Source organism: Brachypodium distachyon, chromosome 2 (assembly GCF_000005505.3).
Source record: "Brachypodium distachyon strain Bd21 chromosome 2, Brachypodium_distachyon_v3.0, whole genome shotgun sequence".
In the NCBI taxonomy this organism is placed as follows: Eukaryota; Viridiplantae; Streptophyta; class Magnoliopsida; order Poales; family Poaceae; genus Brachypodium; species Brachypodium distachyon.
In genome coordinates, this window is record NC_016132.3 from 19,670,803 (window position 1) to 19,679,349 (window position 8,547).

Consider the following 8,547-nt stretch of genomic DNA (forward strand, 5'->3'; position numbering starts at 1 on the left):
CTACTGGTCAGAGAATTAGCAGAATTATGGTCACGATAATTCCATGGAAAGAAAATTACACATGTAAAAGGAGATCAGAAGAAGAAGATCACACATACTATACGGGCCAATTTAATTCGCATGATAGAAAAGAAAATACAGAAATGGAAAAACACAGGATTGTAATGTCATGTCCATCTGAATCCCAAAGGGTTATGTTTGGATCAAGTTCCATTTGATTGAACAAAATAAAAAGAAAAGAATATTAAAAAGAGGTTGAAGTGGATGAAAAATTTCTTACTCCCTCCGTCCGCAAATAAGTGTACATCTAGGTTATCCTGAGTCAAAGATATTAAACTTTGGCCAATTTGTTTGGAAAACGTATCAACATTTATGACACTAAATTAGTATTATTAGATCTGTTTTGAAATATAGTTTTATAATATATCGATTTGATGTCATATATGTTGCTACCTTTTCAATAATGTTTGTCAAATCAAGAAAAGTTTGACTTAGGACAACCTAGAAATACACTTATTTGTGAACGAAGGGAGTATGAAATAAAGTGCAATGCCATCTTCAGGACAATTTTCCATGAAACTCAATTCTACAAATAAAAATAAAACCCATAAAGAAAATTTTCTTAAATTGCTACCACGAAAATTCATTGAATCAAAGAGGCCCTAAACGAAGACATGTGAAGTTGTGAAATATTGTACTCTACATGTTATTTCAGGTTGAGTGATTGATGAGTTCAGAACCGACTTCATATTTTATAGATACCGTAGACAATCTTATTTGTTTTACCTGGGCCAGTTTTCTTTGGGATGACCTAAGATGAGTTGTTAACTGGAAGGAACAGATTCCTTTGCCTGGCTCGGCACTTAATTTCGGAAAGGAAATACTCTCTCCGTCCAACAAAAAATGTCTCAAGTTTGTCAAAATTTAGATGTATCTAAACATTACTTATTGTATAGATGTATTCAAATTTAGTTAAAGTTGAAACAAATCTGGTCTGTTAGAAGAGGAAGTAAAAAAACAGAAGAAGAACGTTCCGAACCCAGACCCCGAGAAAATTATAAAACCGGCACGAACCCGACGCCTCCTTTGAAACCCGTCTCACACCACACGCGACGGACCCGGAGCCGAAGCAGAAAAGAACATCGAAGGTGCGGCGGTGCGCTCTCTCTCCGTCCTCTGGCCGTCCCCAACCTCTCGCTGCAAGCTCCTCCCGATCCGGATCCGTCCGCATCGACGCCGTAACTGCCAAGGACTTTTTGGGCCTGAATTTTTCCTTCTGGTTGGTAAGACGTGTTTGCCTCCGGTAGATCCGCGGTTCGATCTGACGCTCGCTGAGGCGGCGCTGCGTGTTAGGTTTGTGATTCGGTGGGTTTTGTGCGTAGGGAGTTCGATTTGGTGCGCGGCCCATTGGGTGACTTACTCGATGTGTTCGATCTCTCGCGGGCCGTGGTTGGAATTGTATGGTCGTTCTTACAAGGACGTTAGGTGCTTGACGTTCTCCGTTCTCGGGGATGGATATATGTAATTATTTGGAAACAGTCGTAGACTAGAGTTATTCGTTTATTTGTTGCGTAGGTATTTGTATCTGAGAATTCTGGGGTTCGCTCCTGCAGCCTGTGACGATTGAGATTTATTTCATCTCCGAGATTCCTGAATTGATTCGGAGATTCCACACCAGTGACAATTGTGTAGTAAGATAGTGATTTCTCATGAGCAGGGCTTTTTCTATTACTGCTTTAACTGAAACATCCATATGTTTTTGCGCTGAACTGAACTACTAGTTCCTATATCTGGTAAGTATCTGATGGATAGCTTGGTTTCCAGAGTAGAATGTTTGAGTTATATTACTACCTCCGATCGGTATTACTTGTCTCAAATTTGCTCAAATACGGATGTATCTATGTGTAAAAAGCGTCTAGATACATGTAATATTTCAACAAGTAATTTCGGCCGGAGGGAGTACTAGAATTATGAGGCTGTGTGGTCTGAGTGGTCATTGTCCAGGAGATTACACTGATCCTGATAGTTATTTCGTGGTCATAATATGGATGCAGTACATTTCCTTACATCTGCTATAACGAGAGGAGCTCTTTCTTTCTCTCTAGGTTGCTTATCATGGCATCAAAGCGCATCCTCAAGGAACTAAAGGACCTGCAGAAGGATCCTCCCACATCATGCAGCGCAGGTTTGATTTTGAGCTATTTATATTCAAATGGATATCTATGTCATATCACACCTTATTCGTGCACACGTTATTTCATGTTCTAGCCTGGCATGTCATCTCATGGGCTGCAATTTTCATCTGTACGTTGATCAGGTCCTGTTGGCGAGGACATGTTTCATTGGCAAGCACCGATAATGGGACCCCCTGACAGTCCCTATGCCGGTGGTGTTTTCTTAGTGAACATTCATTTCCCCCCTGATTATCCATTCAAACCCCCGAAGGTATAGGAATATGTGTGCTCTGCCTACATTCATATACTTCAGTTTTTTTAATCTGGCTAAGTTATCTGTTCTTTTGATCTTGCTTGGAGGGGAGCGGTGGGTCGGGTATAGATAGCAGAACTCTTTCTTCTGTTTGCTTACTTAATCAATCTCAATGGTTCACCTCTATTCTTATAGAGGAAGGCCCTAGCAAAAGATAACTAATCGCAATACCTAACGGATATATCAATCTCAATACCTGAACTCTAGGATATCTTGCTAACAAATCAATGAACTAATTAACCACTATCATCTGCCACCCTTACTTTCTATGTGGCTACTATTGGCCTAGTTCACGCCCATAGTACAGGTCATTGAACATTGCCTCTCCTGTTAGGTGTCACATGTGCACATTCCCTGCTGATGCTTTTCTTCATGTTGTACTCATGGTATCACACTATTTTCGTGGTCTTTTTTTTTGTTACTTCCATAGAAGCATCTTTTGGCTATATGGTTAACCATGTGTGCAATTTGGTCCCCACTATTTTTTTTTGTAATTGTGTTATTGCTTTGCGCCCCCAAGGAATTTTTGCGCACCCCAGAGCATGCTTAGAACCTCGCGTGAACCAGTTATAATAAAAACAGGACTTAAGTGTTCAGTTTCATAGTTTTAGGACCAAAGTGACACCGCGACAATAAAAGTAGGACCGCGGGTGTATTCACCACTAACCTAACTGACTTGTAGAGCTCCAAAATAGAAATGCCACACTTGTCACGAAGATAAAGGTACATATGTTCTCGTTTTCTGTTGGCAAGAGCAAAAGTTTCAAAACAAAAATGTCCAGATGGTATATCGTACCAAAAATATCAAAACATGTGAAAAGGTTGAATCCAACGGGATGATTATAGAAATTCGCGATTTGCATCATAATTTATATGGTCGTATGCCGGAGGTGAAAAGAGCGAAATCTTCAGAAAGAAATTTGGAGATGGCCAGAAACTAAAATCACTAGATCATGTTGTTCAACCGTGAGGACTTCAGAATAAAATAGAACACGTCATATACCGATATACGTCGCCCGATTTAATTGGACAGTTACAGAAAGTGGACGGTTTGTACAGCAAAAGTGGCGGCGACCTATCTATTCAAACTAGCGGGTATATTAATTTTTTTTACGGGCTGTATCGAGCTGCAATAGCATGTGAAACGGCTAAATGTAGCAAATATGCCAATGTACTGAAATCCACAATGCAATGTGAGACACTTCGCTTGATGCATATCCTTGGCTGTTATTTCCTCCTTTTCAGTTTATCAGCCCTATCTTGAAGACCTTTGGCGTGCATGCATGCTTCACTAGTAATTAGCTAGTCTAGTATCTAACTTCTGAATAATCTGCCAAGGAAAAAGAAAACTGATATATTGCCTGATAAAAACAAATTAACAAATCAATATCTAACTTCACCTTACCACTAAATTTACATCGACTCATTTTGACAACAAGATATGTCCACTGTTTCACCAAACAAATCAGTTATTACTTCTTCCGTCAAACAAAGAATGTCTCAACTTTGACTAAACTTGAATGCATCTATACACGTCATGTCTTGATACATCTAAATTTTGACAAACTTGAGAATTCTTTTGTTGGACGGAGGGAGCAGAGGAATAGGGAATTAACAATTGACAACAACACTTGGGAAAAAGTTTCGATCCAATAATCATTATTTGAAAAAACTTGATCCAATCATCCAAGGCAAAAGGTTACTTCGTTTTACTTTCAATTGTCATGTCTACGTATATTTGCGAAATTCCTGTCAGTATATCACATAGACCATTATGATATGGAGTAGTCTGTTACTATCTACGCCCTCTTATTTAATATTAATTGTCTCAAATTTGTACAAATATGGATGTATTTTATGTCTACAAAACGTCTAGTTACATATAATATTTTGACAACTAATATGGATCGGAGGTAGTATTAAATTACAAACAGTGGTTATTTAATATTAGTTGTCTCAAATTTGTACAAATATGGATGTATTTTATGTCTATAAAACGTCTAGATACATATAATATTTTGACAACTAATATGAATCGGAGGTAGTATTAAGTTACAAACGGTGGTTATGACGCATGTCCGTAGATTTTTTCATCAAAACTCGTGCACCGTTAGGGAAAAAGGCGAGAGATCTCCTAACTTAAAGTTAGTGACTTCACAGTCACTGACAGGTGGGACGGGTCCACATGTCAGCGATCGTAAAGTCACATCAAGTCCAGGGAAAAACGCGCCCGTTTCATCTCCCGTCGAAACGTTTTCTCTCCTGTTCGCCTTCGAAAGAAAACGCCTCAGCAGCTCGCTGCTCCACGGCGTCAAGCCTGTGGCCTCCTTCGTCGCCCTGGCCTGGCGCCGCCGCAGAGGTCCCACCGCCTCCTCTCCCCCTCCCCCTGCCGGGTCGCCGGCCGCAGCAGGCCCATGGAGAAGGCCAGCAACCGGAGCAGCCTTCCTCTTCTCCTTCACCGCTTCACGGCCTCCTCGCGCCCTCTGCCCGCAGCCTCGGGCGGCCGCGTAGCATTTAGTTTGATCAAGTGCCATCACTCATCCAATTTCCGAACAGAGCATGTTCCTTCCGTTTCCTGGAACAAGAGACAAACCAACCGAGGCGAGCGCGAGAAGAGACGGCAGGGGGATAAGAGGGAAAAATATTTTAGGGGAGGGACGGAATCATGGGAGAGTGGCATCACGTACAGAGAAGAGAGGAGAACAATTTTGGAGGAGATAAGCGCATCGGCCGAGCGAGAGCGGAGAGAGACGGGCGGTTGGCGGCCTAATCGGTAGAAGCAGCGAGAGAGATGGGAGATTTTTTTTTTGAGAGGAGAGAGATGGGAGATGGCCTAGTGGACCGGTGGATGAACCGTCCGGGTCCGGCCATGGGCCACTGGGCCGGTTTTGTATTTTGGTGTTTACTTTTGCTTTTACATCTGGGTTAATTCACTACTTATCGTACTAAAGGATCCATATGTTATACTCCCTCCGTCCCATATCAAATGACGTTATATTACATTATCTAGACGTTTTTAAGTTTTCTATGATGGCTGTTCATATAATTTTGACTTAGAAGATCTGTTGAGGGCTTCAGCTGAAGTCTAGGAAAAGGAAGTTACGGGACTACCTACAAAGCTGTTCTTGAGGATGGTACGACAGTGGTGGTCAAGAGACTGAAGGAAGTGGTGGCAGGAAAGAAAGACTTCGAACAGCAAATGGAGATAATTGACAGGCTTGGCCAGGACCAGAGTGTTGTTCCATTGCGTGCTTTCTATTACTCCAAGGACGAGAAGCTCTTGGTTTATGACTATGTTCCAGCCTGCAGCCTTTCGGCTGCTTTGCATGGTATGCTCTCTTCCAAGTCATCTTTGTACCATTAAGCATTTCACTACCTGATAGAACCTTGTTTTAAGCTTTGGGTTTGTTTGTGAATGTAGATGAACTAAAAACGATGCTTGATAAAGAGTACTGTGTGAGCAAGAACAGACTATTCAAGTTTTTTTCTGTGATTAAAAAATATGTTTTTTTAAAGGATTAAAAAATATGTAGCAATGTGAAAATGCTCCTTACTAAATCACAACAGACATGTGGTTCTGATCATGAGTAGGAAACCAAAATTGTACATCAAGTTAGGCAGCTCAGCATCCGTACTCTGGCATGGTGAGGACTGATTTTCCTTTATTATGTTAATCTCTTGGAATCAGGGGCGAACCCCCACCGGTTGTTACATTACTCGAAAGAGGACTGATTTTTCTATAAGCTGGTCCAACTTGAACTAGGCAGGGATCAGCCAGCCGGAGCTAAACAAGAAAGAAATTATATGTTGGTTCTTCTGAATTACTTCCTCCGTTCATAAATATAAGAAGTCCTATGTCAAACTTGAGTTTGACCAAGTTTGTAGAAAAATCTACCAACATCTACAATCCAAATTAGTTTAATTAAATCCATCATTATATATATTTTTATAGTATACTTATTTGATATTGTCGATCTTACTAGATTTTTCTATAAACTTGAAGAAGTTTGACTTAGGACAAAGTTAGAACTTCTTATATTTACGAACGGAGGGAGTAGATAGCTAGAAGATGTATATATTCCTCATGTGCTGCCTTTTGGCACTTGGCCGTTATTCTGCTGAAGAAAAATGAAAGATAGATAAAGGTAGTGCGAGCTGATGTCAACGAATTCCTTGCTCACTGGTTTACTGGTTTATTTCATGTTTTTTACTTCATTTCTAGAGTTCTGGTGAACATTCAGAGGGAATTACCTTCTTAGCTAGAAAGATTTTAGGCTTTTAAGCCACAGTCGTTCTCTTGATGTTGAAAATGTGTGAAGAAGAATAGGTGCTGGTCTTACAGGGCCTTTGGCTTTTAGGGGAATCAAGCATATCTCAGATGGTATCCACCTTTTACTTTTAGGAATGACGCAGGGTGTAGAACTTTGACTTTTTTTTTAATGTAATGTCATAGTGGATTTTTATTCGCAATCTGTTGCAATTAATTTGGATCCACCTTTTACTTTTAGGAGTTGTCTTTGTAGTTTGTACTACTCCATAGCATTTTCAGGGTTTTTTCTTCACAGTTAACTCTCCATTTGAAAGCATTATGGTATTATTGATGTGCATATGTATTAAAACAAAATTACATGATCACACACTTCAATTATAAATACACAGGGAATAAATCTGCTCGAAGAACACCACTGGACTGGGGGGCGAGAGTACAGATATCGCTCGGTGCTGCGCGCGGGATTGCTCTACTTCATGCTGAAGGAGGCAAGTTTATCCATGGCAACATCAAGTCGAACAACATCCCACTATTGCAGGAACTCAGCGCTTGCGTCTCCGAGTTTGGCCTCGCGCAGCTCATGCACCCCTCACATTCCCCCACGGCTTGTCGGGTACCGTGCACGGGAGGTCCTCGAGACCAAAAAGCCAACACAGAAATCCGACGTCTACAGCTTCGGTGTTCTGCTTCTTGAGATGCTAACAGGGAAAGCCCCTCTCATATCCCCCGGGCGCGACGACTCCATTGAGCACCTCCCTAGGTGGGTACAGTCTGTGGTCCGGGAAGAATGGCCTCCGAATGGTTCAGATGCTCAAGGTTGCAATGGCATGTGTCGCTGTCGCTCCCGACCAGCGGCTTCGGATGGAGGAGGTTGTCCGGAGGATTGAGGAGATCGGGAGCTCCTACTCCGGGACAGCAAGGACATCTCCCGAAGATAAGCCGAAGGAGGAACCCATCCAAATCACTTGAGGCAAAATAGGTCTGACAGATGTGTCTCCACCTGCAAGTTAAGTTGATATGGTTCTGTGTTTACTGAATCTCTGGTGGTTTCTGATCATTCTTTTAGTAAATTTGTTTCACATTCTTGGTTTCATCCTGCTAGTCCTCTCGATTGCCTCTCATCTTAGCTCTGCCGATCATCATAGGGGTGTGTTTTACTGTTGTTGTGCTATGATGTAATTGTACCTGACTCTTTGAAGATATCATTGATTCACTGAATGGACATTCTGGTTTATCACTTGCCTGGGACTTAGATTTTCTCCAATTATTATGCTTTGGTTCGAGTATCCTTGTGATTTGCCTGCGGTACTGCGGTGTTACTTAAGAGTAGCTGGTGACTGTTGCAAATCAAGTTGCCTGCTGCTGCTGCGGTGCTGCCTTTCTTTGACGGAGGTGGTAAACTGACCAAAAACATTCACATCTACACTGCCAGTCTTAGACGGATCGAATACGGGTCAAAGTCAAACAGTAACCTTGCATGCAATGACTTTGGTAGGTCAAAAAGTCCAACGGTTTTGCTAAGTCTCGGTCGACTGAGATATTCAATTTCTCAGTCGACGAGCCAACCGATCGATCCTCTCCAGCTGGATCGGGTTTGAGTTCCAGATTGATCTTCTCCGTTGCAGGTGAATAGGTGGCTTGTGGCCTTTTGGGCTGGCCTGACTATGGGTTTTTTTATTTGTGTGTTAGACATTTGAATGGCTGCTGATGAAAAATAAAACTTCAGGTTACAACTATAATTTTCTCGGGCAATGTATTAGTGTTCGTATCACTTACACTTCCTTTAGTAG

The 8,547-nt window shown here is 41.6% G+C and overlaps 1 pseudogene; it reads left to right on the plus strand.

Annotated features, from left to right (window-relative positions):
- Window positions 1-2,454: 2,454 nt before the first annotated feature.
- Window positions 2,455-7,996, plus strand: LOC112270650 (annotated as a pseudogene).
- The last annotated feature ends 551 nt before the right edge of the window (window positions 7,997-8,547 follow it).